Source organism: Lepisma saccharinum, chromosome 15 (assembly GCF_977018435.1).
Source record: "Lepisma saccharinum chromosome 15, izLepSacc3.1, whole genome shotgun sequence".
NCBI lineage: Eukaryota > Metazoa > Arthropoda > Insecta > Zygentoma > Lepismatidae > Lepisma > Lepisma saccharinum.
Window position 1 is genome coordinate 19822051 of NC_139243.1, and position 27433 is coordinate 19849483.

At 39.8% G+C, this 27433-nt stretch overlaps 1 protein-coding gene and 1 long non-coding RNA gene across 2 annotated transcripts in view; one reads left to right on the plus strand and one right to left on the minus strand.

The window, feature by feature from the left end:
• The window catches only part of Dus1 (Dihydrouridine synthase 1), a 111988-nt gene extending 88462 nt beyond the window's left edge, over positions 1-23526 (minus strand). The window contains exon 1 of the mRNA XM_083136721.1: positions 23460-23526. The gene's annotated coding sequence lies outside the window, so the exon portion shown is untranslated. The remainder of the gene's footprint in view (positions 1-23459) is intronic.
• A 958-nt stretch (positions 23527-24484) lies between these two features.
• Positions 24485-26923, plus strand: LOC145999630 (uncharacterized). The gene is made up of 2 exons (XR_014443421.1): positions 24485-24662; positions 26725-26923. It is a non-coding gene; the product is annotated as an uncharacterized LOC145999630 (long non-coding RNA).
• The last annotated feature ends 510 nt before the right edge of the window (positions 26924-27433 follow it).

Sequence of the window (27433 nt, forward strand, 5' to 3'; positions counted from 1 at the left end):
TTCGTTTCGTCTCCCTCTCTCTTAGCATCATGTGTTCTACCCTGCTCGAAAACCTTCGCTATTGTTGCCACATTGTCATTCCATTCCTGGACACACTCGCGCAAACATCATTGAAAACAATTGAATAGCGCTCCAGCTCGCGGTTCCCACCGTTCGGTAGGGACGCTAATGTGGCAATATAGCACGGCGTAGTGCTTGCTTCTTTTATGCAGTGCATGTTCATTGGCTAGCTAGTAACTAGTGTTGCCAACTGTAATAATGAAGCACTATTTCTGTCATGGAAGGGGAAAAGGCAGGTAAAGTGGCGGTGAGTTTTGTTGGATTGGAAGCACCATATTTTTATTTTATACTAAGTATTTGACCGGTTTGACGTTGTGTGCGTGTATTGCGTGTGTGTATGTAAAAGTGTGTGTTTGCTAATGAACGTTAAATTCCATAATGCCTCCAGTTATGTCGAAGTTGAAATCAAAAACCTTGCATAGCCAAGCTCGGGAAATTCTAAGCAACGTGCACGAGTTCATGAAGGAGGAAGCCAGTCATGGTGTTAGCATCCCAATAAAGCATTTTGGCAAGAGAGCAGCGAACAGCAGCAACAAATTGTTCATATTTCATAATTTTGGAATTATTCAAAATAAATAAATTATGTGGCTCCAACATCATTTCAACTCTGGCTCCGGCACGTGTTCTTGTAGAAATTGCATAGAGGAGGCTGTCATTTTTGCTGCTTAATGCGATACATATTGTTTTCTGTGTTAAAATTGCCATGCTTTGATGGGTGACCAAGTTCATAGCAGGGCCGGCGGAAGGGGAGGGCGAACCGTCCCATCGCCCAGAGCGGCAAAATTTGAAGAGAAGAAAAAAATAAGCCTGTTGAAAACTGTGATCGAGCGAGTTATTCTTTTGCGCTGAATAGTATTGAAATAGCATAAGAAGTCTCATTATTTATTTTATATTTTGATGTTTTAGTTAGGAATATATTGATTTTCAATTTTCCGTTTCTGCGTAATGACCGGGGGGGGGGGGTCGAAATAGAGCGGCATCTGCCGCCACCTCCCAGGGAGGCAAAATGACTAGCGCCGGCCCTGGTTCATACCAAAGAAAAAGCCGCGCAGCTTATCGTCTAGTGGCAGTATATGTACTTGTTATTGTTGTGGAAGCCGGCATCCTTTGTAAATGTACAACAAAGGCAACCGACTGTCGCCGATCTCAGAGAGGAAATAATAATACTTCTTGAGGAGGAGTGTTATGGTGCAATTGTAGCGGTTTAACACGTTGGCATGTTATTATCTGCCGTTGCAGTTCCATACCAGTGTATACGGGTTTTGGGAGTGAAAAGTTAGAACGCCACCAGTGCATTAATGCAATGAAAAATAATATATATATATTTTTATTTTGTTTGAAATCACTCAAATAAGGAATCGTATGAAGAAGTCTTCTTTGCAGCATTTTTGGTAATTTTACTTATGTGTTAGTTCATATTTTGCGAATTTTTAGTCCATATGTATGTAGCTACATACAAAGCCACTTGTTAGTACATATTAATCCTAGTCCTGGTATAATGCATGACGTTTAAAACTCAACGTTAGATAGACCTGAATTCTCTAATTTTATTGTTGTACGTAACAGCTGTGCATCGGCGCACTGCAGCGATTTTTCTATCTGCTCCATTAGCAACACTGCTTCTTTAGTTGTTTCGCGCATCGCACGGCAGAATTATCTGCGCTGGACTCTACTCAAAAAATGGTAACACACTTAGTGTAAAAATTACGGAAAAAACTTTCTCGTTTCATAAGCTCTCCAAAGAGATACAAATGTTGTCAACTGGCACACGGGTTGGGGGAAAAATCTGAATATATTCAATATATTCAGAATGTATTCAAACAAAGGTGCTTGACTGAGTGATTGTTTTTGCTTTATTTTACTTTGCTTTTCTTCCACTTTTGGCTAATCGCGAAGATGAAGATGAATGGTGATAAAACGCGAACTATGAAGGAACAATCGTTAAGTATACACTGACCACACAATACGAGCACCACAGAGAATTACACTGGCTGCGAGTCCAGACGCCAGAGCCTAGCTAGTCTGCAAATGCAGTCCAGGGTGTACTATGTGGAAGAGGGATTGACATTTGAATGTCACCCTTTACATTTCTGAATACAAGCGCTCTAAACACGACATCATAAACAAACTGATCGAAACAAATGTCCCACTAACAATTAAGACTCAATACTGTGGACCTCTTGTCTTTCCTTGCTTGAGGATAAGGAAAACTAAGAAATAAAAGTACGTGTGATTTTGGACTAACTTCTTAGGGAAGGAGGTGCAATTTGCACAGAATTTAGGGGCTCACTGTACCCCTGTACCAATGAAAACAAGTGGCGTCATTTCTGGGAGGAAACTCGAGCATGCGCTTTTCGCTCAATGATACACATGTTTCCTCATTTAACACACTGTTTTACTCTACAGGACAAGGTCCTGATCAAGATAAGGTCCAACTTGAACATGTAAAAAGTTCTCGTCGAACAAAACTGATGGAACAGATATTTCACCACGAATGGTCGCTTGGGGTCTTCTAGGAAACTAAAGTTTGGTCATCTCGAGCAGAGGCTTCATCTAAACTGAACGAGGTATCAGTTCCATTGCCGTAAAACTCCATCAAGTTCCCCAAGTTAACTTCCAGCACGACAAAATATCCCACGCATTAGCGCTGTTTACCATTTCCTCTTTCCTTCTCATTTTGTTTCATTCCCTATCCTCATCTCACAGGAGAGATTGGGATATTACTAGGGACCTTGCTTTCTTTTACAACCGAAAAATATTACTTGCTGCACAAAGTGTTTATACAGGGTGTCTACCAAACTAACAAACTCAAAATTCTTGACTTTTCCTCGTTCTTCATAACCTATATTGATTCGATCCAAACTTAGGTAAAGTTGGAAATCAGCAATTAAGAAAATAAATATTTATTTAATGGGGAAAAAAAACTACCAAAAGACCAGCTAAGAAACACTGAAGCTGTATTTAACAAGAGACATATTTAGACGTGCTGATCTTTAATGCATTCTATACTGCATTTGGCAGACTAGCGAGGCTCTGGCGTCTGTGGGGCTCGTGTTGTCGTCTATACGTATTTGTGATTGTCCCCTCACCCATCTTATCGTACCACCATTTATCCTAATCTTCGCGATTAGCCAAAGGGGCAGAAAAGTGAAGTCAATTAAACTAAATCAACAAAAATTCTGGACCACAAGTATAATTTCTTGACTTTGTATTGACTTTTTTACATACTTGTTGATTTCCTTACTTTTTCTTGACTTTCATACTGGTAGACACACTGTTATGTACAATGGAGAGTCAAATGAAAGCCTTAATTTGTCTTTATTTTTTATCTATTAATAGTATACTTCTTCGTGTATGGTTGCACAACTTTGCTGAATTTTAACATAGACCAACTACTGATCTACATATATTTCAAGTCCGAGTTAGTGCTCGTATACCAATTGAAGAAGAACCTTTAAGATGGACATGCAGTCACACACGAGCCGCTGCGAAGGTCATTCCACCCATCTGCCTTGCGAACTGAAGCCATTGTCGAAGTTCTTCCCAACATCCATAAACTTGATGCTGCGGTAAGCATGCATACAGATATTGAAGTTTCTTCTGCCGTAGAATTTCTATACGTTCTAGGCTTCCAGAGCGCATGAAACGAATGTTCTTCACTAGTGCAACTGTGTGAAGGAGGCACCATCTTTAAAATGACAAAAATGGGAGTTTTGAAGTTCACGTGATAAGTGTTGCTGCCTTGAGGTTGTTCTGTAAATTATAGCTGATACCTTATTTAAATTTGAACTATATACAGTCTATCATACCATTCTTGTTGGAGTTTTAAGGGTTTCATTTGACTCTAACTTGTATGTATGTGTAACGCGAATTTTACATGAAATTACGACAATCAACGACCCTAAAAGGCCGTCTTTGGCGTTTTTCACAATTTCTGTCCGACTACGATTTCGTCATTCAACATCTAAAGGGAACAGACAACAGTGCCTCGGACGCCATTAGCCGTAACACGAGGATCCAAGATTAAACTTTTTCTCCTCTCCTGGAAGATGAAATTGTATCTGTTTTGAGAACACGTGAATTTGACCTTGTCAAACAACAACAAGCAGACCCTTTTCTCAAAAATATTCACCTACATTTAATTGGAAGTAAAGAAGCCGACCCTAAATATCCGTCTCCTAGATCATATTATTTACAGAAGGACACGAAGTTCAGACAAACAGGAAAGGCTACTCACGTGCATCCCAAATTCATTACAATATATATGGTTTTAACAAGTGCACTCTTCTCCACACGCACTAAATCACTCTGGCTATTATAAAACATATGCCTATGCGAAGGACAGTTATTACTTTCCTTCTCAGAAATCTTTCATATACAAAAAATGCAAAGAATGTGAACAGTGTGCATGACTTAAGCAGTCCCGCCAACCAAAGCAGTTCGAACTACAAACAAGAACCTCTCTGACACCTTTCCAAATTATCGCTATGGATCAATATGGTCCATATGTCACATCAGGACCAGAGGGACATGGCTACGTGAACACGTGCACTGACGCAGACACGCGTTACGTAGTAGCAGCACCAACACATTCTCTCACTGATGAAGTTTTAGCGGATTTTATGTACACGAAAATTATATATCCAATATTCTTCTGTTTTAGGCTTTAAAAAATAATCCTGACTGTTACAAAGAAAACCACGTGTAAATGGACGTTTCCCACGACTTTTCGCCCTTTTTTTGCCCGAGAGTGAGTCGGACCGAGAACTTTTCAGCCTCACTCGTATCAGTAAATTCGAATCGAATTTTAAGAAAAAAACGAAATTCGATGAAAAATAACAAAAAAGATTCACGCTTAATATTAGTACTATAATACAGAATATATTAGCTTCCATTTTCATATTCACATTTTCCCCCAGTTAATAGCGACGCTAAGGATGAATAATGAGTCTGAACCTGGAACATCTGGCTAGTAGCGAGGAGACTGGCTACATGCATGCATGCAATCAATTTATTTAAGGTTTTCACACATACGAACATGGGTGACCGAAAATAATAAAACAAAAAGAAGAACTACTACTTCTACCATTATTATTGTTACATGATATGTTTAGATGAAGGGAAAAGTTGAGCTTAAAAGGGAAATTCTGTTCCTTGGGAAGGTAAATTGAGCCGTCAGATTGTGGCAACACTGCCTCGTATATGATCATGTATAAACTGCTGTAAGGAAAGCTGTCTCCGATATAATGAATACATAACTGGAACGCATCTTTAGCTTCAATACGAAAAAAAAATCGCAAATTCGGATAAGCTTTAAAAAAATACTAAATTATCATTTTCGATGTGAACATACTGACCTCAATTTGTCTCAAATATGCACTGCACGCAATGCGACATTTTCAGAAGCGATCAGATGTAGAAAAGTGGGACGCAGAGATCGGAGTTTTCACACTTCAGTCATAAAAGGGTGCTGCAACACGAATATAGCTTATTGCCTTTCATACAGCTGCAGACGTAAAAAATTAAAACTGAAGTTGCATCAAGAAGCCGCTGGAAACGTGGTTCGTATCAACAATGAAATAAAATATAATTGCGAGTACATGTACTTCGCACTGGAGCGTGCAATTTTAGGACACAAGGCTGGACATAAAATGACACTTAAGCACGTCAACACTTATGTCGTTAAAGAATTACGAGAAGCGAGGAAAGGTTGTGGGTTCGTCGAGGAAACCGTCGAAAAGAAACCAAAATAAAAGTCGGGCAAGATTTTATTTCAAGAAAGGGGAGGTGAGAAGGGTCGGAATCAGGAAACAGCCGGGGATTCTGGATTGATTCATTTGCTTTATTTTATTTCGCTGTTTGTGTCACTTTTTGGCTAATTTGCGAAGATGGGGATGAGTGATGATATGATGAAATTCATGGACACTCACAAACATCCATGCCCATGGCAGGATTCGAACCCGAGACCCCTGGCCGTGATTCAGAAGGGTCCCCAAATGTTATATAGAGGAGCACCAGAAGTGTTAGCGTATCGTTACCTTAGGAACCCGGGGATCTTAACCTGGGACCTCCAGATGTCCCTTGAGTTGCGATAGCACTTCTCATCATTCATACACCCTTGGCGATTAATCCTCATGCGAGAGGTTGTACCTGAATAGCATAGAATGGAAAATGAACACTCGATACACACTAATTTGGACTTGAGGTCTCCCTAAGATTGTCTCGGCATGATGTAAGGAAAACACCTGTTTCAACCAGAAGCTGATGTTCTCCGAAGACTCCCCGTATGGAAGAAGAACGCAGACTTGTTCTTACTGATGTCGAAGTATAGGTAGAGAGTAACACCACCACTACCTTGGTGTCAGACCTGCATCACGCCTTCAGACCGACGTGCGAAGAAAATACCACTCTCTCTCTCTCGTAGTGTCCATAATTCTCTGATCTCATCTCAACTTATCCCCCTCTATCAGAATACCCACTATTTATCCTCCAAGGATTGCTGTCGTAAATACCAGGTCGATGCACATCTTTACTTCCTCGAAGTTGTTTGTTACCTCGTGCCCTACTAAAATGATGTAACACCTTTACTCAATTAAAAGCAAGGTGCGAAATCCCGGGGGGACAACAGGAGGAATTTCTCCCTACCAACAATTGATCCCCCCCACCAAACATTTTCGGGGGGGAGAGTTTTTGTTCTAACAACAAAGAAAAATAGTTTTGAAGTCGAATAAAAACTCTACTGGAACAATATCGAAAACACACACACAGAATGAACAACAAAGAGCTCCATCTATACGGATACTGAACCCAGCAATCCCCAGATTAAGTCCTACTTGTTTAGAGTGATCAGACACATACATTCAAAAAAAAGAGGACTGGGCATGGCGAAAAGGAGGTCAAAACCATTGGAAAGAGGACACTGCAAATATATATAAGTGCGATCCGAACCCCATATGTGCCTCCAGTCTATAATTGAGTTTTGCTTCTTTTCCAATTCTTGGATTTTAAAATTACATATCCCCATAGGTGAATGCACAGCTTTGCTTAACTACTTCCAGAATTCTGAATTAATATTTTAAGTAGTTTACATTGAAACAAGAAATATGATTTTAATGTCGAGAATATTTCTAACACTCTTTCAAAAGCAGGGAAGAATGACAACAACTTTACACTCTGCCTCATATTCGTTTCTTTCATCGTTAAAAGCTATATATTTTCTTACGAGATCATTGTTGAATTTACACTTTCGCTTCGTTATTCCACAAAGTAAAAATTACTTAATAATAAAAATTCTCACTACGCTTTTCTGCATCGCGTATGTATAACTCGAAAAGAAACTGGACGAACATCATGCGTTCCCCGCTCAGAGAGCTATGCAACGAGTTAGATTAATACTAATTACTAATTCGGGCAAAGTTATCGTGGTTCAGCCTTCAAATGCTCAGTGTACATTGCTCGAATACTTAATGCGCCCCAAGTGATAATAACACATGACGATTATTAGGTGTGGAAACATTCTTTGTGCAGCACATTTTTTATGATAGATACTATACTCTTTCCAAAAAGGAGGACATTTACAGATTTCTACAAAATCCGCCCGGACACCGGACAGACATATAAAAAGGAGGACATGTCTGAGACAAAAGATGACGTCTGGTCACCAACTTGTTATTTCTTCCCCATTTCTCATCGCGTTTTGTCAGCTACAGCAAAGTATAAAAATATATATAAATAAAACACATAATAGCTTTTAGATGTGAATTTTACATAGGAAACTATGTATTATCTTCTTAATGTCTCTTACGATCAGTGGCGGATGGTAACCATACATTCGCAATTATCTCTCAAACGGTTCGTTTGCAACCCATGTTTAATGTGAGACTTTCTTGCTTCTATTATCGCGTACGTTTAACCGTTTCGGCTATCACTTCTGCTGCACCCTGTAGATATCGCGTCGCTATCTATTTTTTGGCTAACTGCAACGATGAATAATGGTGGTTAGATAAAACTAATGAAGATATACTCCCGAAGGATGACCGATGTCCAGGTCGAGACTCGAACCCGGAATGTGCATTGTGAAATTGTGAGTTGGTCACTCCACGTGTCACCTAGGCAGCCAAAAATTTGACACTAAATATCCAAACGCTATGAAGAAAAATAACAGTAACTTAAAACGGTAAAACAAAATGAAAATTTCAACTTTAACTGTGACAATTTAGTGTTATGAGCAATAATGGTTAAATACGCAACAATAGGTTAATTTCACTTAGGTGTCGAGGCGAAACAGAGAACGAGGCAGGCACTTGAAACTCGAGACCAGACAAAGTACGACAGTCTTTTGCAAATCGATACGAGACAGTGAAAGAGTAAGTCTTTTGCAAATCGATACGAGACAGTGAAAGAGTAAGTCTTTTGCAAATCGATACGAGACAGTGAAAGAGTAAGTCTTTTGCAAATCGATACGAGACAGTGAAAGAGTAAGTCTTTTGCAAATCGATACGAGACAGAGAAAGAGTCAGTATTTTGCAAATCGATAAGAGACAGAGAAAGAGTAAGTCTTTTGCAAATCGATACACGGCAGAGAAAGAGTAAGTTCTTGCAAATCGATACGAGACCGAGAAAGATTCAGTCTTTTGCAAATCGATTCGAGACTGAGAAAGAGTCAATCTTTTGCAAATCGAAACAAAACCGAGAACAGTCAGATGCAATTCGAGACGAGACTCAGAACGAGGGAGACAACTCGAGAAAAAAATCGAGACAGAAATTTGAGACGCAATACGAAACTAGACTGTGTCAAATTTTATCTCGAGCCGTGGCAGCACAATAACGTGCCAAACTTAGTCGTAGTTTTCCGTTGAAAAAAAAATGTGAGTCACTTAATCACTGAAACAGCATATTTGGTCCTACCCTTGACACATTGTTTGCCGACACTAGAAACATAATCTTTGGACAGGCATTTCGGACAGACTGAAAAACAGACCCAATTTTTCACTTGAAAAAAAAAATAAGGCAAACAGACAAACGAGGCAACAAAACAGGGAAACCAGAGAAGAGAAGACGGAAAGACAAATGGGGTCGTCTGACGTCCGAAAGAGCACGACATCAATCACATCGGGTAAACAAGCGACTCGAACAAGAACCGCTACGTTGAATATTGCTGGGGATATTGTGAAAACTCCTCTCCCAAAATGGATGAATACTCGATGCACTTGCACTTAAGGCAAAAATGTTTCTAAATTGGCCTGCTCACTTTGGGAGGAGAAATAAACACAGTTAACCGTTCAGAGACTAGGATGAGAAGAATAGCCGTCAAGGAAGAAGAATGAAGGAAAAGGAGCGTGAGACAAAGAGTCCAACCACATTCTATATGGAAGTTAATATGTTTAGCCTTGTAGGTGAAAGTACAGTTGACAAGGGAAAGCCACCTGCTAGAATGTTCCCAAACAACTTTCTAATAGTCTGGAGGGGAGTAATGTTTGTGTATGTATATCGTCCTGTTTTTGTACCTTGTTACATTTGTACTTGGTACAGAGTCTGAAGAAGACCTTGCTAGAAGGTTGAAACTTTACGTTTAGTTTATGTTTTATAATAAAATAAATTTCTGCCTTAGTCAGCATATTGAGTTTTTAATATCATGGAAACAAGGCTTAATTGTGTTAGGAACACAATCGCCATTGAGACCGCGTGAAATGAATACAATTGTCAAAGAAGAAGCGTGAAAGAAATGCAACCGTCAAGGGAGCAGCGTGAAAGGAATACAATAGTCAAAAGGACAGTGTGAAAGGAATAAAATAGTCAAAAGGAAAATGTGAAAGGAATACAACAGTCAAAAGAGCACCTGAAAGGAAAAAAATCGTCATGGCAGCAGCGTGAAAGGAATACAATCGTAAGGGAGCAGCATGAAAGGAATACAATCGTCAAGGGAGCAGCGTGAAATGAATACAATCGTCAAGGAAGCAGCGTTAAAGGAATACAATCGTCAAGGGAGCAGCGTTAAAGGAATACAATCGTCAAGGGAGCAGCATGAAAGGAATACAACCGTCAGGAGAACAGTGTGAAAGGAATAAAATCACCACGGGAGAGCGTGAAAGGAATACGATCGCCAATGAAGCAACGTGAAAGTAATACAATCGTCAAAGATCCATGGTGAAAGGAATACAATCAAGAGAACAGCGTGGAAGGAATATAATCGTCAAGGGAGCAGCGTGAAAGGAATACAATCGTCACAGGAGAATACAATTGTGGAAGGAGCAGCGTGAAAGGAATAAACCGTCAAGGGAGCAGCGTAAAAGGCATACAATTGTCAAGGGAACAGCGTGAAAGAAATACAATCGTCAAGGGAGCTGCGTGAAAGGAATACAATCGTGAAGGGGGAGGCGTGAAAGGAATGCAATCGTCATAGGAGTAGTGTGAAAGGAATACAATCGTCCTAGGAGTAGTGTGAAAGGAATACCATCGTTAACGAGGAAGCGTGAAAGGAATATTATAGTCAACAAAGCAGCGTGAAAAGGATATAATCGTCAAGGGACTAGCATGAACGGAATAATCGCGAATGAATGAGCATGAAGGGTACAATCACCAAGCAAATAGCCTGTAAAGAAAACCTACAAAAGAATAGGCGTGATGTGACTGCGAAACTTATCAACTCAAACGAAGGGAAATGTAAATTATAAGCATGAAACAAAATAACAGCGAATATTACAACGTGGACATAAATGAAAGGGATAATCGTCGCTGTTGACTTAAGATTGCAAAAAAGCAACCTAAACAAAATATTAAAAATACAAATACAAGAAATGACCACGAAGTGGACTACATAAGATCCTGAAAACCGTTTAGGAATAAACACAAAATACCAAAAGAATTAAGCACAAAATGAAGGCACAGTGCCAACTATTACAATACCCTGTGAAAGAATAAGCGTGGAACGAATCAACGTAATGTGTAATAATTACGAAACAAAAAATATATATTAAAAAATTAATAAGGGCTAGAAGAATTGCTAAACGATCAACACGTCACACTCGCAGATAGAATGTGGGGATAGTTCAAAAATAGAAAAAAAAATAGGTTCAGCTACAGAAACTAAGTGGTGCTTTCAACCAGAACTTTTCCCCCCTTAAATCAAACAAATCCCACCATGACAGAGAAGGGTGTTCCCTTTCAATCGAGGTCAAATGTTTCTGAGACTACGCCCCTGCACGTAAATGGATGTGCAATAAATATAAGGATACAATGTGGATGACGAGTGAAGCATCATTTTGTAAAACTATATATTGATTATGGGATTCTTATTACCAGCTGAACTCATTAATAGGGATCGGAAGTTGAGGAAAAATCTTTTTTTTTTCCTAGTGTCCGAAGACGAGCCCCAACATAATACATGTTCATTTTGGGTCATTGTTGGCCAGAAAAAGGTGGGTTTTATTTGTCCTTTTTTGCTTTTTCGGCGTTTTTTGGCTTATTGGTCCTTTTTTAGCCTTTTTTTAGGTCTTAAGGGCTTTGTTTTGCAACTTCACTTTCTTCTGTAACCCTAGTGTGATTAGGCCAAATATGATTCTTCAAATATGATTTTTCAAATTATGTTAATCTAAAAAATATATGTCTGAAAGAAGATGCAATTCATTCATATAGTTTCTTCGCACTGTGTGTTCCATACCACCAGAATTTTGTATTTTCTTAATTCATTAAATATGTAATTAAAACTGAAGTTATTAATTTGGATTACATTTATACGTCCTTTTTTTCCGTTTGTAGGTCCTTTTTTGATATTGTTAGGTCTTTTCATGTCTTTTTTTGGCAGTTTATAGATCTTCCGAGCCCTACTCATATACAATATGCACGCGCGATAAGGAAATGTTTATTGGTTGATTTTGATATTGTCGACACTTCAGCACATATGCTGTACTTGATCGTCACACAATACGGGGATGTTCCCTTAACTGTAATAAAATTTAGTACAGACCTCCAGCAGGAAAATAAAATGTCTGTATTCAAAACTAAGTTATTCAATTTTTAAAACTAATTATTCATTCGTTGCTTAACACTGTACTATCTCTGAAGACTAAAATATCCTTACCTTTAAAAGCTGAGGCTGTAAAGGGGCACTAAGCATACAGAAGGACAAATACAAGAAAACACAGCCCTACGGAGGATTATACTGGCCCTAGGTCCAGACACCAGAGCCTCGTTGGCCTGCAAGCAGCAGCCTACGGGGTGTACTACGTTACATTTGGGTGCCTTACCAGCAGCTAGTCCCTTATATCCCGATAAAGAAAGGTAACAAGGAGAAACAAATATAGAGTAAAGCAGAGGATGAGAGAAAAGGGAGAGAAGACACACTGCGTGAAACAAAGAGAAACAGAGGAAAAGACTGAGAGAGGGGTGGGAAGAAACGCGAAGACGAAGAGGCAGCGAGGGTGAGGCTTAGAGAAAGATTCAGGGAGGGAGGCGCGAGAAAGATACGCATTGTGGTGTGCTTGGAAAGAATGAGGAACGAGGAAGTTGACACGTCCTTTCCCAATTAACTAATATTTATTGTTAATAATTACCTTTTCTCTTGTACAAATGTTTATTGCTCTTTAATATTAATTTATGTAATTTACCTATCACTGATAATGTCAGGATAGTGACTAACCTGTATATACTTATCTTGTAAGCGCTGTTACCATGGCAATTACGAGTGTGTTTTGTCTTGACTTTAAAGTTCGGGCTCGGTTTTTGAATAGAGTGATCAAGTTTCTACTCACCAGTGTTCTTCATCCCAGATCTTCGACCAAAACTGCCATATACCCGGCGGTGAGGGTCATGAAGAAAAAGAAGTGATCAATTTGAATTATAAGAAGTTTAATTTCTTTGAGTGACATGGATTATATGTTAGGCATATAAGTATTTAGTTTGCAAAGAAGTAAAATAGACTTCCTTTTTCTTAGTGCAAACTTAACTTTGATTTTTATTTGACGAACTAACAGAGATATTACCCCATACCCTCAGAGGCATCACGCGAATGCTTTCGAGTCTTTCATGTGAATTTATTATTTGCTATTTTAGTTAAATCATGTTCTTTTCACTAAGTAACGTGTCAAAGTGTAAGCGTCAGCATGAGTTGGAATGCAAAGAATGGCGCGAGTGCAAGATGTGGTAAGGGTGTTGACATATGGTCCGTGGCGTTGGCGTAGAGAGTTGAATGGTCTAAGCTTTGGAGAAAAGAAGACAAGTGGATCACAGGCGGGAATGAGAGAGAGCATCGAGGAGAGAAGGTCCTTATAAGCCCAGGTAAATCCTAGCCAACCTAGCACCTAAACTTGCGGCTGTTTGTGGTTGTATTACATTATCATTAGTATGGGTGTGTTATAATTCGTTTGAATAAATTCATCGACGTTCGTTCATTCCGTTTGAAAGGATGAACGGCCGCCGAACACATCCCCATTGAGTTAACGTAAATTACCTCTCGCGGCCCTTCTTCATTTTAAGGAAGGAAACGACCTGGAGGGAATTGAAGAAAAGTTGACACGGCGAAAGGCAAAGAAGGAACCCAGCTAGTAAAGGCGAAGAAAAAAGTCCTGTGGAAGAGAAAGAAACTCAGCGAGTAAAGGTGAAGAAAAAATACCAGTGAAAGAGAAAGAAACTCAGCGAGTAAAGGCGAAGAAAAAAGTCCAGTGGAAGAGAAAGAAACTCAGCAAGTAAAAGCGAAGAAAAAAGTCCAGTGGAAGAGAAAGAAACTCAGCGAGTAAAGGCGAAGAAAAAAGTCGATTGGAAGAGAAAGAAACTCAGCGAGTAAAGGCGAAGAAAAAAGTCCAGTGGAAGAGAAAGAAACAGCGAGTAAAGGCGAAGAAAAAAGTCCAGTGGAAGAGAAAGAAACTCAGCGAGTAAAGGAGAAGAAAAAAGTCCAGTGGAAGAGAAGGAAACTCAGCGAGTAAAGGAGAAGAAAAAAGTCCAGTGGAAGAGAAAGAAACTCAGCGAGTAAAGGCGAAGAAAAAAGTCCAGTGGAAGAGAAAGAAACTCAGCGAGTAAAGGCGAAGAAAAAAGTCCAGTGGAAGAGAAAGAAACTCAGCGAGTAAAGGCGAAGAAAAAAGTCCAGTGGAAGAGAAAGAAACTCGGCGAGTAAAGGCGAAGAAAACAGTCCAGTGGAAGAGAAAGAAACTCAGCGAGTAAAGGTGAAGAAAAAAGTCCAGTGGAAGAGAAAGAAACTCAGCGAGTAAAGGCGAAGAAGAAAGTCGAGTGGAAGAGAAAGAAACTCAGCGAGTAAAGGCGAAGAAAAAAGTCCAGTGGAAGAGAAAGAAACTCAGCGAGTAAAGGCGAAGGAAAAAGTCCAGTGGAAGAGAAAGAAACAGCGAGTAAAGGCGAAGAAAAAAGTCCAGTGGAAGAGAAAGAAACTCAGCGAGTAAAGGAGAAGAAAAAAGTCCAGTGGAAGAGAAGGAAACTCAGCGAGTAAAGGAGAAGAAAAAAGTCCAGTGGAAGAGAAAGAAACTCAGCGAGTAAAGGCGAAGAAAAAAGTCCAGTGGAAGAGAAAGAAACTCAGCGAGTAAAGGCGAAGAAAAAAGTCCAGTGGAAGAGAAAGAAACTCAGCGAGTAAAGGTGAAGAAAAAAGTCCAGTGGAAGAGAAAGAAACTCAGCGAGTAAAGGCGAAGAAAAAAGTCCAGTGGAAGAGAAAGAAACTCAGCGAGTAAAGGTGAAGAAAAAAGTCCAGTGGAAGAGAAAGAAACTCAGCGAGTAAAGGCGAAGAAGAAAGTCGAGTGGAAGAGAAAGAAACTCAGCGAGTAAAGGCGAAGAAAAAAGTCCAGTGGAAGAGAAAGAAACTCAGCGACTAAATGCGAAGAAAAAAGTCCAGTGGAACAGAAAGAAACTCAGCGAGTAAAGGCGAAGAAAAAAGTCCAGTGGAAGAGAAAGAAACTCAGCAAGTAAAGGAGAAGAAAAAAGTCCAGTGGAAGAGAAAGAAACTCAGCAAGTAAAGGAGAAGAAAAAAGTCCAGTGGAAGAGAAAGAAACTCAGCGAGTAAAGGCGAAGAAGAAAGTCCAGTGGAAGAGAAAGAAACTCAGCGAGTAAAGGCGAAGAAAAAAGTCCAGTGGAAGAGAAAGGAACTCAGCGAGTAAAGGCGAAGAAAAAAGTCCAGTGGAAGAGAAAGAAACTCAGCTAGTAAAGGAGAAGAAAAGTCCAGTGTAAGAGAAAGAAACTCAGCAAGTAAAGGAGAAGAAAAAGGTCCAGTGGAAGAGAAAGAAACTCAGCGAGTAAAGGCGAAGAAAAAAGTCCAGTGGAAGAGAAAGAAATAGTAGAGGAGAGAGGTGAAAGGTAGAAAACACTGCGGCAGAGAAAGGAAGAGAAAGAGTGCCAGTGGGGGAAAGGTGAAGAGAAAGAAATGAAGACAGGCGATGAGAGTGAAACACAGCGGAAGAGAGAGAACCAGGGAGTGAGAGCGGAGTGAAAGATGTACGATGGGAGAGAAGTGAAAGAAAGAAATAGTGAGAGAGGCGAGGAGAATGAAATGGTGGGAGACAAAGAGAACGAAACAGAGAAAGGAAGAAACAACGGAAGAGAGGTGAAGAGGAAAAAGTAACGTCTTTGATTGGAAATATGCTTTGAAAAGTTCAATTTTTGAAAAAGAAAAATCCTATTACATAAAAAGGTTGCGTGCAAAAACAGATCCTATGAGGATGTGAAGTCTGCCAGAAAGACAGCAATGGTTCACATTAAATTAATATCCTTCATTGACGATTGCACAATAATGAAATATAAGCTCTAATAAGTCTAAAACATTCCATTTTCGCTCCTCGGCTGCTACCAGAAGAAAACGAGAGATTTACGCAGTTCCTTCACAAAACAAGTCCAATTCCATGCATCTGGAGCGACACTTGCGCTTTCATGACGGAATCGATGAATATCCACGAGCAAAGGAATTCGGCTCCGTCCGCCAAAATATGTTCCGTCACGCAAGCGATGGGGAATTCTCTTGAATTTCAGGGAAAGTAAAACACATGCACGGCAGACATCAGACATGTATAATTCATTGTTATTCCAAAATTTTCTGGGCTGGCTTCGGGTACAATAAGGGAAGAAGTAGAGGACTCCGGTCAAGAAAGTCAGGAAAGAACGGTGATGGAATTCGATACGCTGGGCGAGCCTTGGATATCACAGGGATGATGCCCCACAGAGTTTCTTATGGTTTAATTGAGTTTTTAATTGGGGTTTACCCAGCCTCTTATAAATGGGAACCTTTGGGGGGGGGAGGTAAAGGCAGCTGGAGCGTGATGCTGATCGCATCACTTCCACAAATGCATGTTGCAATGTGCGGAGAGCAGCTTCACCTTTTTATTTACACCGACTCTACAGTACGGAGCACATAACAAAAATAAACCAGCAGACAACCTTCTTATAATATAAATTGCTGTCTTGAAATTCATTCATTAAAATTAATACATAAAAGCTGCAAGTCTAATATCTACACCTGTAATAACAGCTGAAGCTGTCTACACGCACTCAGTACATGTAAGAGGGGAGGGGAATGACAATATACAGAACCACGGAGATGTATGGCACCAGAGCCTCATCAGACCGCAATAATGCAGTTTCCATGGTGCTGCGTAGAAATGAGGTTGACTGCCATCTGTAAAGGAGACACGTTACGCTCTATACAGAGATAAAGATTACCAACCCATATGCAACAGAGATCCCTCTTAGAATGGTTGACTCTTGCTACTTTGGTGTGAGCGATGAGGTGTTCGATCCCCCGTTAAAAACTCAAAAATTACGATGTTACATTCATACACGGCAGGTTGCAGTGTCAGCCCACTAGGAAAATTATGCCCGAATCACACGAGGCTACATCTCCTGCTCGATTTTCCAGTTCGACTTGGACTCGTTGGGTAGTACTGGCTCAGGTGTTATAGCTTTCGCCTCACACAATACTTGTTACTGTACTTGTCGGCATGCTCTTGTTCCCATAAGACATTGCGCAAAGTAGACAAGATTAATTAATGGACGGGCGATTTGAAGAACATTGTAGGAGATACCTACTGCTGTTATTAAAAATTAAAATAATTAAAACAAAAGCATGGACTAGAAAGTGGCTCGAAAGAAAATATGGTAATCATTGTGTACTGAACAAACTTTTTAATGAACTCTGGTATGCATATTCGTACATAAGATTCGGATCATAGGCGTAGCTAGAACTTTATATTTGGGTGTGCACAAAGAAAAAAAATGAGGTCTTGTACATTTTTAATAGCATATTTTGCAACAGAATCACTTGGCTCTTTAACTGCACTGATGTTTGTAAAGGAATATAAATTCACTAAATGACAGTGTTCTGAATATATGTAGTAGATAAAAAATGAAATTGCATAGAAATTACACACACAAAAAATGTTCATAAATGTTACAAACAAATACATCAAAATACACGTTATCTATAACAAGAGACGTCTGTTAAAAGGTACAATGTTCTTACACTTATCAATAACTTCATTTACATCAATAGACTAAGCTTTTTCCTGTTCCACAAATAGCAAGAGCAGGGCTTCCAATCTATCCTGCTTCTGAGTTGCACTTAATTTAGTTTTAACTTGGGTAAGCTTGGAGAAAGCTCTCTCACACGTGCAGCTTGTGGCAGGTATAGAAGAAAAGCGCTGCACTGCAGAGTAGAATGCAGTAAATATATTATTTCTCCAATGACATAAAAAAATCGAAAAACTATAGACACTCGTTTCATCAGCGATAATGCACACGTTTGTACCAAGTAATGACATGCCGCTTATTTTCTCTTTTATTGAAATATCTGTCTTTAATTCTCTTTGATAAAGCATCCCATTAGGGTGTGCCTAGGCACACCCGGCACACCCCGTAGCTACGCCTATGATTCGGATTCATTCATTAAAAAAATATTTTGGTAAACTAAATACGTCAAACATTTAATACACTTGTAATAATAAATATTTTATCGGCTAATCACGTTTGTTGCGTACAAATCTCATCGCGTTGGATAAATTCCTAACACGAATGCAGATCATCTCTCACTTTTTTTTAACGAGAAGAGAATAAAAAGAACAAACACTCGGAAACTACAGACAAAAACTTTCCTTTGTCAAAATCAGTTTATCTTCACATGGCCAAACTTTCTCTCTGATTAGTTGTTCCACAGAATCTAGCAGAGAAAGCCAGTTGCAATTAGAACATGGTCTAGTTTTCAAAACTAGTAAAGCAGCCAACCCGGCGGCCATGATTTCCAGACAGGTAGCCAGTCCAGCGCCAACTAGGACATTCCTACTAGAAATCCAGTTTCGTGTGATTCGGCCTTTATACTCGTGCCCAAGTGACACCGATTGGGAAGCTGCATTCGTGACACCACTGATGCTAACTGATCTTCACGATGTTTTCGATAGCACGTGCGCCTGGTGTTAGCTAATGAAACATTGTACAAGGCCGTCTAAACTACAGCCCGCTGTCCACAGCCAGTCGAAACGTCATGGTAATTATAAAATCTCTTTTATTTGCAGGTATTATTTTAAGTGTACGTAAGTGTAATATCGGCGAATTTCAAGTAGTTACTAGTCTTGCACATACAAAATTCTGGACGTCCCCGAGAGCGATCACCACACCACGCAGTTGGCCTGCAGACGAGATTCAAATTCAAGCTCCTACGCACCCAAGTGAAGTGCATAACGTTGTCGCATAGGTGGGCGCGCTCGCTGATTGGTCAACTCCCAATTTCATCATCGAGGGTTCCAATCTGGGTATGGGTGTTCCCTCGCCATTATTTTCTTCTGATTTCCCAGGATTTGTCCCCGATTTAGATGTACAGTAGAGCGTCGATTATCCGAACGTCGGTCAACCGAACGACCGCTTAACCGAACTGTGTACTCGCTCACTTTCAGATATCTGTAATGAAAAAAGTACGTGACTTAGCTGCTCGTAAGCGTGTAGGCTTGCTTAGACAGACCAAAATAAAGGATTTTTTTAAACGTTAATTTTGTGTACTGTGTGTATTGTTCATGCAAAATGCGTATGTAATATGTACATATTTTTGTTTAATAAACTGTACCACATACTATATATTCCTACTAAAGTTGCCTTTGTACGTTACTTTGTAATACATACTTAAAGAGATGCCTGTTTTTATGAATAAATTTACTGTACAGTACTTCTTTTTGGCAAATAAACATGTACAGTTCGATTATCCGAACAAACCAGTTTTCCGAACACCCATGTCTCCCAATTACTTCGGATAATCGACGCTCTACTGTACTTTCAAATATATCTGAACCTTTCAGCTTTTCCATGTCAGTGGGAACTCTGCATACTTCAACAACTAGTGTCGCAGGTGTAGCTCATTGAAAGTAACTATGTAAAGAAAAGTTCCCCGTGTATACCGTACCATGAAGGCACATTTAGGGGATGTGGGGGTAGAGCCCCACATATTCTCGATTTCGGCCATAATGGAGGTGAAGTGATCAGCATCAAGCTCCGGCCGCCTTTACCGCAGGTTCGCATTGATTTGAGGCTGGGTGAGCCTCAGAGCCGCTTTATGCGGGGACAAGGCCGATCATACATCACCCACCCCAGGAATCGAACCTGGGTCTCCCGCGTGGCAGTCAGACGCCCTACCGACTACACCACCACAAAAAATTCCATAAATAAATTTAGAGATAAAAAAAAACTTTCAACCAAGTATTTTCCGGCCTGATTCCATTCCTGTTCTACTCTGGATCGTTATAATTAGCTAAAAAGAGCAGAAAAGCGAACGTAACATAAGAATAATACAAAATAGCAATTTTATTTGGCACATTTGCACGTCACAAAGGAAGATATGCGATGCAAAACAAATGAACTCAAAATGTATGAACTACTTCCGTGTGCGAATTAACCTCCACCCTCCTACGAAAAGATTCCCATCCTATTCTTACCTAAACATAGAACGTTTAATGGGAATTGTTCTAGTCACCTTCAGCATAGCCACAAGCGGCGCGATTGCCTAGAGTTAACTTGCTAAACGAATCGGAATTACCCATAGTTTGCAAATTATATATAGCCTCCCATCCTCCACCCCCAACGTAGGCACTATGCTAAAAGAGAATTTCAGCCAATCCTGAGGTGTGCAATTACAGGATTCCATTCCTTTTTACCCAAACAATATCTCAAGACTTTTCCAGGTACATGAAAATAAATTTCCCGACGATTCCGTAAAATGTTAACTTGCTTCCACCTATTTTACATATTTTTAGGGTGGAAATATGAAAGCACTTGTTCTTGTTTCAAGATACACAATCCCTTTAAAGTACAGGGTGGCCCAAAAAAAGGTAAACGAACACATAATACAACGGTTCTACATTTCGGTTACCTTTTTTGGGGCACCCTGTATATTATATTACAATCAAACACATATGAAACTCCATATTCACAGCATGTAAAACTTTTTCAAATTTCTCAATATTCTCTGATCCTTCAAGTACCCTCTGGTGGTGTTGTCCATCTTGGTTTGATTGATTGATTGATTTAGTTTATTTTACGTCGCGTTTTGTGCCTCTTGGCTAATTTTCGAAGATGAGGATAAGTGATGAAATTGATGAATGGGCATTCACAAACAACGAAGCCCGAGCGGGATTCGAACCCGGTACCCTTGGCGTCGCAGCGCGATGTGCTAACCACTCGGCCACAGGGTCCGGCTTGTCCATCTTGATTGTCAACGTAAAGAACCATTGTCATAATGGTGACAATGTATGTCTGTATGCGTGTACGTGTGGTGAAAATTGAATTAAAAGCAATCAGTCAGGCTCTGGGCCTTAAATATCAGTCAGGTCATGGAAAAAGATGCAGGGCGGCCAAACACAACTCTACACAAAACAAAGGCGGTAATAACCCGCGTCTTTATCACAAGAATTTTGTTGTTGTTGTTGTCAGACTTCTTGGGTGACGTGTTTTGGTTTATTCTTACAGGTGGCAACACTTCAACGACAAGCGGCGCTAATTGTGGCTCGATGTGACGTTTCCAGCCAGTGAAGATGATCCTTACCTCGAAGCAACGAATTTTATTCGTAGAGGCATATACGAGGGAGAGTCAAATGATCGACTGTTATTTACAAAACAAGGTTGCAACACTGACAAAACAAGGTTGCAACACTGATGAAGTGAGCTTCACAACACAATTTTTGTCATTTTAAAGATGGCGCTTCCTTCATACATATGCACCAGCGAAGAGCAGTGGTTTCTTGCCCTCTGCAAGCCTAAAACTTACACACATTCTATGGCAAATGAAAATTCAATGTCTTTATGCATGCTTACCACGCCAGCAAGTTTGCAAAAAGAGGAGGAAGTTCGACTATGGCCTCAGTCCGCGAGCAGATGGGTGAAAAGACCTTCGCAGTGAGTCATAAGTGACTCCACATAGATTTCAAATATTCTTCTTCTTGAGGTACACAGACACTAACTCAGACATAAAAATATATGGGTCTATCCTAAAAGCAAACTTCTGAAACTTTACTTGCAGAAATCTACTACATAAAAAAAAGGATTTAATTTGACTTTCCCTCGTACAAAGCAAATGACCTTTAAAATTTGTCAATAACTTTCAAACAAAGTTTCACATCCTGTCACTAAAATCTCAGCTGTAATTGCCGTTACACAACAGCAGCTTCAGGCTACATTCCAAACACAAAGAGGAGAACCGACATGTGCCTCCGGGAGCAGGAGGCCACTTACATCATCTGCTCTAAGTATTGGACTGCGTTTGTCCACATTTGAAAATTTCAGTTACAGATGTATTAACACCCTTCATTTCGTTTGGGCCACCCTGTACTATTAACAACGTTTATGTTAATGCACATTTTAGAAACACCTCACATACATCGATTATGATAAAGCAAATTTTATTCTGCCTTTAATGCAAACGCCTAGCTTGAATAAGTATTGGCTTGCCTATGTTGCATGTTTAAAAGCGTGCGCTTTATCCAAAGATGGTTATAAAAGTGAAGTTTCCTTATTGGAGGCATGGATAGAATTCGTCTTTGCCACGTCCCGGGGAGGGTGACACCAGTCCGGCTTAGGCCAGGGTAAAACATGAGATTTTCAGGGCAACTAAAACTGATCGATAACTTATTTTAGAAGGAGAAAGGAAACAACTTGTTTAACCTACTAAATATACGGTACAATGCACCGTATATTCTTAATTTTCATATTACATTAAATTTATATACAGGATTGTATTTAAAGCTGTCTCTTTGTTTCTTGGTCACATATATCTCTATTAAACATATTTCATCTACTGGAAGGCTTCTTCTTCTTCTTTATGGATACGTGATGGACTTCTTCTTCTATCGTTGATTGGTCAATGGACTTCTTATTCTATCGTTGATAGATTAATAGACTTCTTCTTCTATCGGCTGACTCGTATATTGGTTAATGGGTTTCTTCTTCTATCAATCAGTTAATAACTTCTTCTTCCATTAATTGGTTAATAGGCTTCTTCTTCTATCAACTGGTTAATAAACTTCTTCTATCAGTTTGTTAATACTTCTTCTTCTATTAATTGGTTAATAGGCTGCTTCTTCTATCAATCGTTTAACAGACTTCTTCTATAAATTGGTTGATAGGCTTCTTCTTCTAACAATTAGTTAATAGACTTCTTCTATTAATTGGTTAATAGACTTCTTCTATCAGTTGTTTAATAACTTCTTCTTCTATTAATTTGTTGATAGGCTTCTTTTTCTAACAATTGGTTAATAAACATCTCCATTGTTTATCTTAGTTCATAAATTTATGTCAGCACAATTAATTTCAGTTTTCCCAAACACTTTCGTTCGATTCACGTGCGCATTGTTAATATAATCTGCGATCCTGATATTTCTTCCGCGTGCTGCCATCTATGATTCCTTATTTCAGTCATTGGCCATATGGTTTACTTGTGCGGGTACGTAACATCTTAGAACTTCATTTACTGTTCCTGGATACGATTGAAATGTTGATATCGGTATTCCTGTATCACCAAACACAACCATATAGTCAGGTATTTTGTCATATTACAAAGATGTTTTGGAAAAAACTTTTCTCATTTATCGGAAGATGTTTGAGACAATTTACGAGATGATCTCATTGTCAAGAACACTACTATGACAACACATAGCGTCATATAAGATTTTAAAATGCATGAGCAGGAATTATCCTATCTTCTACCTAGTAACTACTAACAGCTTATTACATAAGACATATTTTTGTCTATATATATGTTTTATTACATTTTCCTCAATATGATTGAAATTTATTATTATTTATAACATGTTATATGTTTCTTGCATTTTATCTCACCGTTTTGAGAATTAATTCAATGTGTTTATCGAGGTGGTTAGGTAGGTTCTGTAATAAAAATTCAAAATATAAAACTAAATCTAAAAATATATATTGATCTGAATACTCACAAGTATCAACTCCCAGGTTGCAACAGACTGTTGAATATGAATTGTCAAGTGATACGATCAAATTTCCAAATATTTCATGAAGCCTGCAACGACACAAGAGGAGGATATGGTAAATAAATAATTATAAAACAAGCTGTGCAATTGGTTGTTTAAGATTATGTGCGCTACGACACATGATTATTTGTTTCCGTCAAACAGTACCGGGGGGGGGGGGCTGTAACAAAAACAAACGTTTCTCCATCCACTGCAATAAACAAAAAACGTAAACAAAACCACGTCGATCCTGAGAAATACTTTCTCTTGCATGTATTAGTCCTTGTGTTATTTTGATCAATAAATCAATTCCCAGAGTTTAGAATAGAACAATAACAACTGCAAAATTAGCAAGACACTTCACAATAGTTTATACTAAGAAAAACAAATATTTGTGAATGGGTAAAGGTTGACTCCATGGAACGTGTGGACACGTGCCGTGGAGGCATATGGGGTGATGTGGAGCTATAGAGGCCCACATGTTCTTGATCTCGGCCACAGTTGAGATGATGTGTTCAGTATCACACACGGCCGCCTTCACCCCTTCAGTACTCATTTATACAAGGCTGGGTGGGCCTCAGAGCCGCGCAGAAACAGGGAAATAACTGGAAAATGTCCTGGTCCAGATCGCCTGCCCCGGGATTCGAAACCGAGCCATCCGCGTGACAGCCAGATGCTCTTCCAACTTCGCTACCACGTAAATTTAAAATAACATTTTGTAGGTTCTTGAGCCGCTGATGCTGACGAAGAAGATTTTACATAAGGGTAACATTATCTAGCATTCAGCCCCTGTGCACGTACACCTCATTATTACCAAATGAACTAACTTTCATTGCGTAACGGTCCTTTGACATCCTACATCAGAAGTACACCAGGAAATACCAGGCTGCAGTTTGTATACAAGCGGCAACGACACAAGTTCTCATATTAACAATAGCCTCCTTGCTTTGATCTTAAGATGGTGGGCAGTGAAGGCCAGTCAAGAAGCAACGCCAAGCTCTGAACGGAGACCACACCTTCTTGCAGATCAAGGAAGTCAAACACAAGCGAAGGTCAGGAACTCTTATGTACGAGGTTCGATCGGTATATAAATGCCGAAACGCCGTCTATTCGTAAAGTAGTTCACTTTGATTGCAGAACCAACAACAACTTACAACCATGAAGGTCCTGGTGAGTAATTCTATATTATATTTACGGATATTTCAAGTTAGGAAATACCCACGAGATTATTATTAACTAATACGTTTACAATCAAGCCATTCTTAAAATAAACAATACGTTGAGAATACTGTATTTCAAGTAACTGGAAGACTTAATTCCAACTATTAGGATGAAATTAGTTAAGAAACATTCACAAAGAACAGTCATGCCCGGGCCGGAATTCGAACCGGGGACCCCTGGCGACATTCCATTTTGATAAGGCAATGCATTTGTTTCAAACTCTTTTCGTTGCGATCTGTACTACCTGGGTAGTTGAGGATGAGTAATTATAAATTTAAAATGACTCAAAACTGCAGGAAACAGTCTAAACAAATTACTAACACAGAAACTACATTCTGGGCAAGTCACTGGGTATGATTTTGGCATAATATTCTGCGTTCAGTGTAAGAGTGATAGCGATGTAAACATTGGCAGACTTAGCGGGGAGGCACAGGGGCACGTGCCCCCCCCCCACAAAAAAAGCCATGCCTAAGTATTATGAAAAGGTATAGCATTATTATATCCCAACGATCAAAAATAAAGATCGAGCAACATGAAATAAAATCCTTCAATAATATCCTTTCCAAACTGCCAAAGCATACAAACAATCAGCACCAATAGACTAATCGCTACTGAACCTATTTGACATTGGAAATCTCCGCCACTGAGAGCCGATTTCGGTACATCTTGTGTTGTATGCCCCGCCTCCCTCCAGATATGAATAAGGGGACCCTATATAAATCGAAGTTCAAAACTCTCACTAGTTTCAGTACGCGAGAATTCAACAACACCATTGATACGCAAGAAAAATCGAATAAATTAAATAATAATAATAATAATAATAATTTAACATTTTACTTTACAACCGTTTGACGGCGATAGTGCCTACCGCGTCTCCTTTTCCTTTGGTAAACACTCTTACCTACTGTTCTTGTTTTGGTGTTTAACATCTGCATATTGCAACACTGTCGTTCCGTCGCTTTACGTGGTTTCACATTCAAGCGATACATTCACTTTAAAGCTAACACGTCATTGCACACAAAAACATGAAGCGTACCTTTTGATACGGGCCGGGGATAGATGCAAACAGCTGGTAACTGCAGTCGCTTTCCCCTCTACGCAATCCCGTTCTCTCATGCATCCCAGATGGCGCAGTGGTAGCGTCGTCGCCTTGCAATCAAGGGGTTTCGGGTTCAATACCGGGTGGAGGCACATAGTGGTTCGGATCTCACTTTAAACTGTAGGTCCAGTCTCGATTAGCCTTACTGTACATACGAGGGGATGCTGAAAAGTTCGTAGCCCGACGTAGAAGGATTGCACTTGGAATGATGAAACTTCATAGTTACTCAACATATTACACTCGAAGCTCAATGCACTTTCTGGCCCGGTGCTCCAACTTTCGCAAGCCACTTTAAAGAAATGCTTAAGTTTGCTACTCGTATCAATGCTCTGTGGCAGTAATCACCTCATGACAATGCCCCTGACCATCGAGCAGCAGCAACACAGCAGAAATTGCGAGACCTGGGATTTCAGTGTCTTGATCATCCACCCTATTCCCCGATCTGGCTCCATCGGACTACTTTCTGCTTCCTCAGCTCAAAAAACACCTGCAGGGACGCCATTTTACCTCAGATCAGGCGGTGATTACTGCCACAGAGCATTGGTGCGAGGAACAACCTTCAACATTTTTTAAAGTCGTTTGCACCAGGCCAGAAAGTGCATTGAGCTTCGAGGAGAGTATATTGAGTAACTATGAAGTTTCATCATTCCAAGTGCATTCCCTCTACGTCCGGCTACGAACTTTTCAGCATACCCTCGTAAAGTGGACTTAAAAACAACAAATCAATAAACAATCGCACGTGTTCATTGGTCGAGCCCTCTGGAGTGACCACTTGCGCAGACTTGTTTTTGTTCGCTGGCTCCAGACATTTCAGGGACAGAGTATAGTGACGCTCTTGGAGGGAGAACCTTACACTATTCTTCCAGTGACTTATATTTTTTGAAGATTCTAATGGCTCTCTCTCCTCCACAGGCCATCTTGCTTCTTGCCCTCTTCGCCGCGCTGGCGGTCTCCGCCCAGCAGGCCCCCAAGGAAAGCCTGAAGCCAGCAGAGCAGATCTACCTTGGCTACGGTCTCGGTGGCTACCCAGCCCTTGGCCTTGGCTACTATGGCTACTACCTTCGTTAAGAAGATCAACGTTAGCCATGCCTCATTCCTATTGACCATGTTGCAACAATCTGCTGCGATAGATTAGATATCAGAAACAATGTACCGGTACAATATGCAATAAAGTGTCAAATAAAGTGTCTCTTTCAATCACCTCAAATTGGAAGGAGCAAATTTAAAACACCGGAAGAATCTTCAATTGCTTTCAAATTCGGCATAGTAACTAATTTTAGCCTCCTAATCACGAATCTGCAGTTGAAATTTGGCGGTCACGTCTAGAAATTGCAAAATAAGACGAAATAAGTGTAAACACCCTTGATTTATGAAGAAAACAACTATTTTTTGCAATGATTAGCGTTTCAAAACTATGTTTATGATAACCCTTAATTTTAATTATGCTTGCCTAACCTAACCTTACCGTGAATGGTTCGTTGGGCAAACATGTTTTCCACCTTTACGCAAAGACGCCATTTTCTCGCATGCAAATTAACGCTCCGTGCAAGGGGTCTCACTTCTTGCACAACGCTTGAGCAACGTTGTGTTATGACTACGTTAGAACACAAGGTAGCAAGAG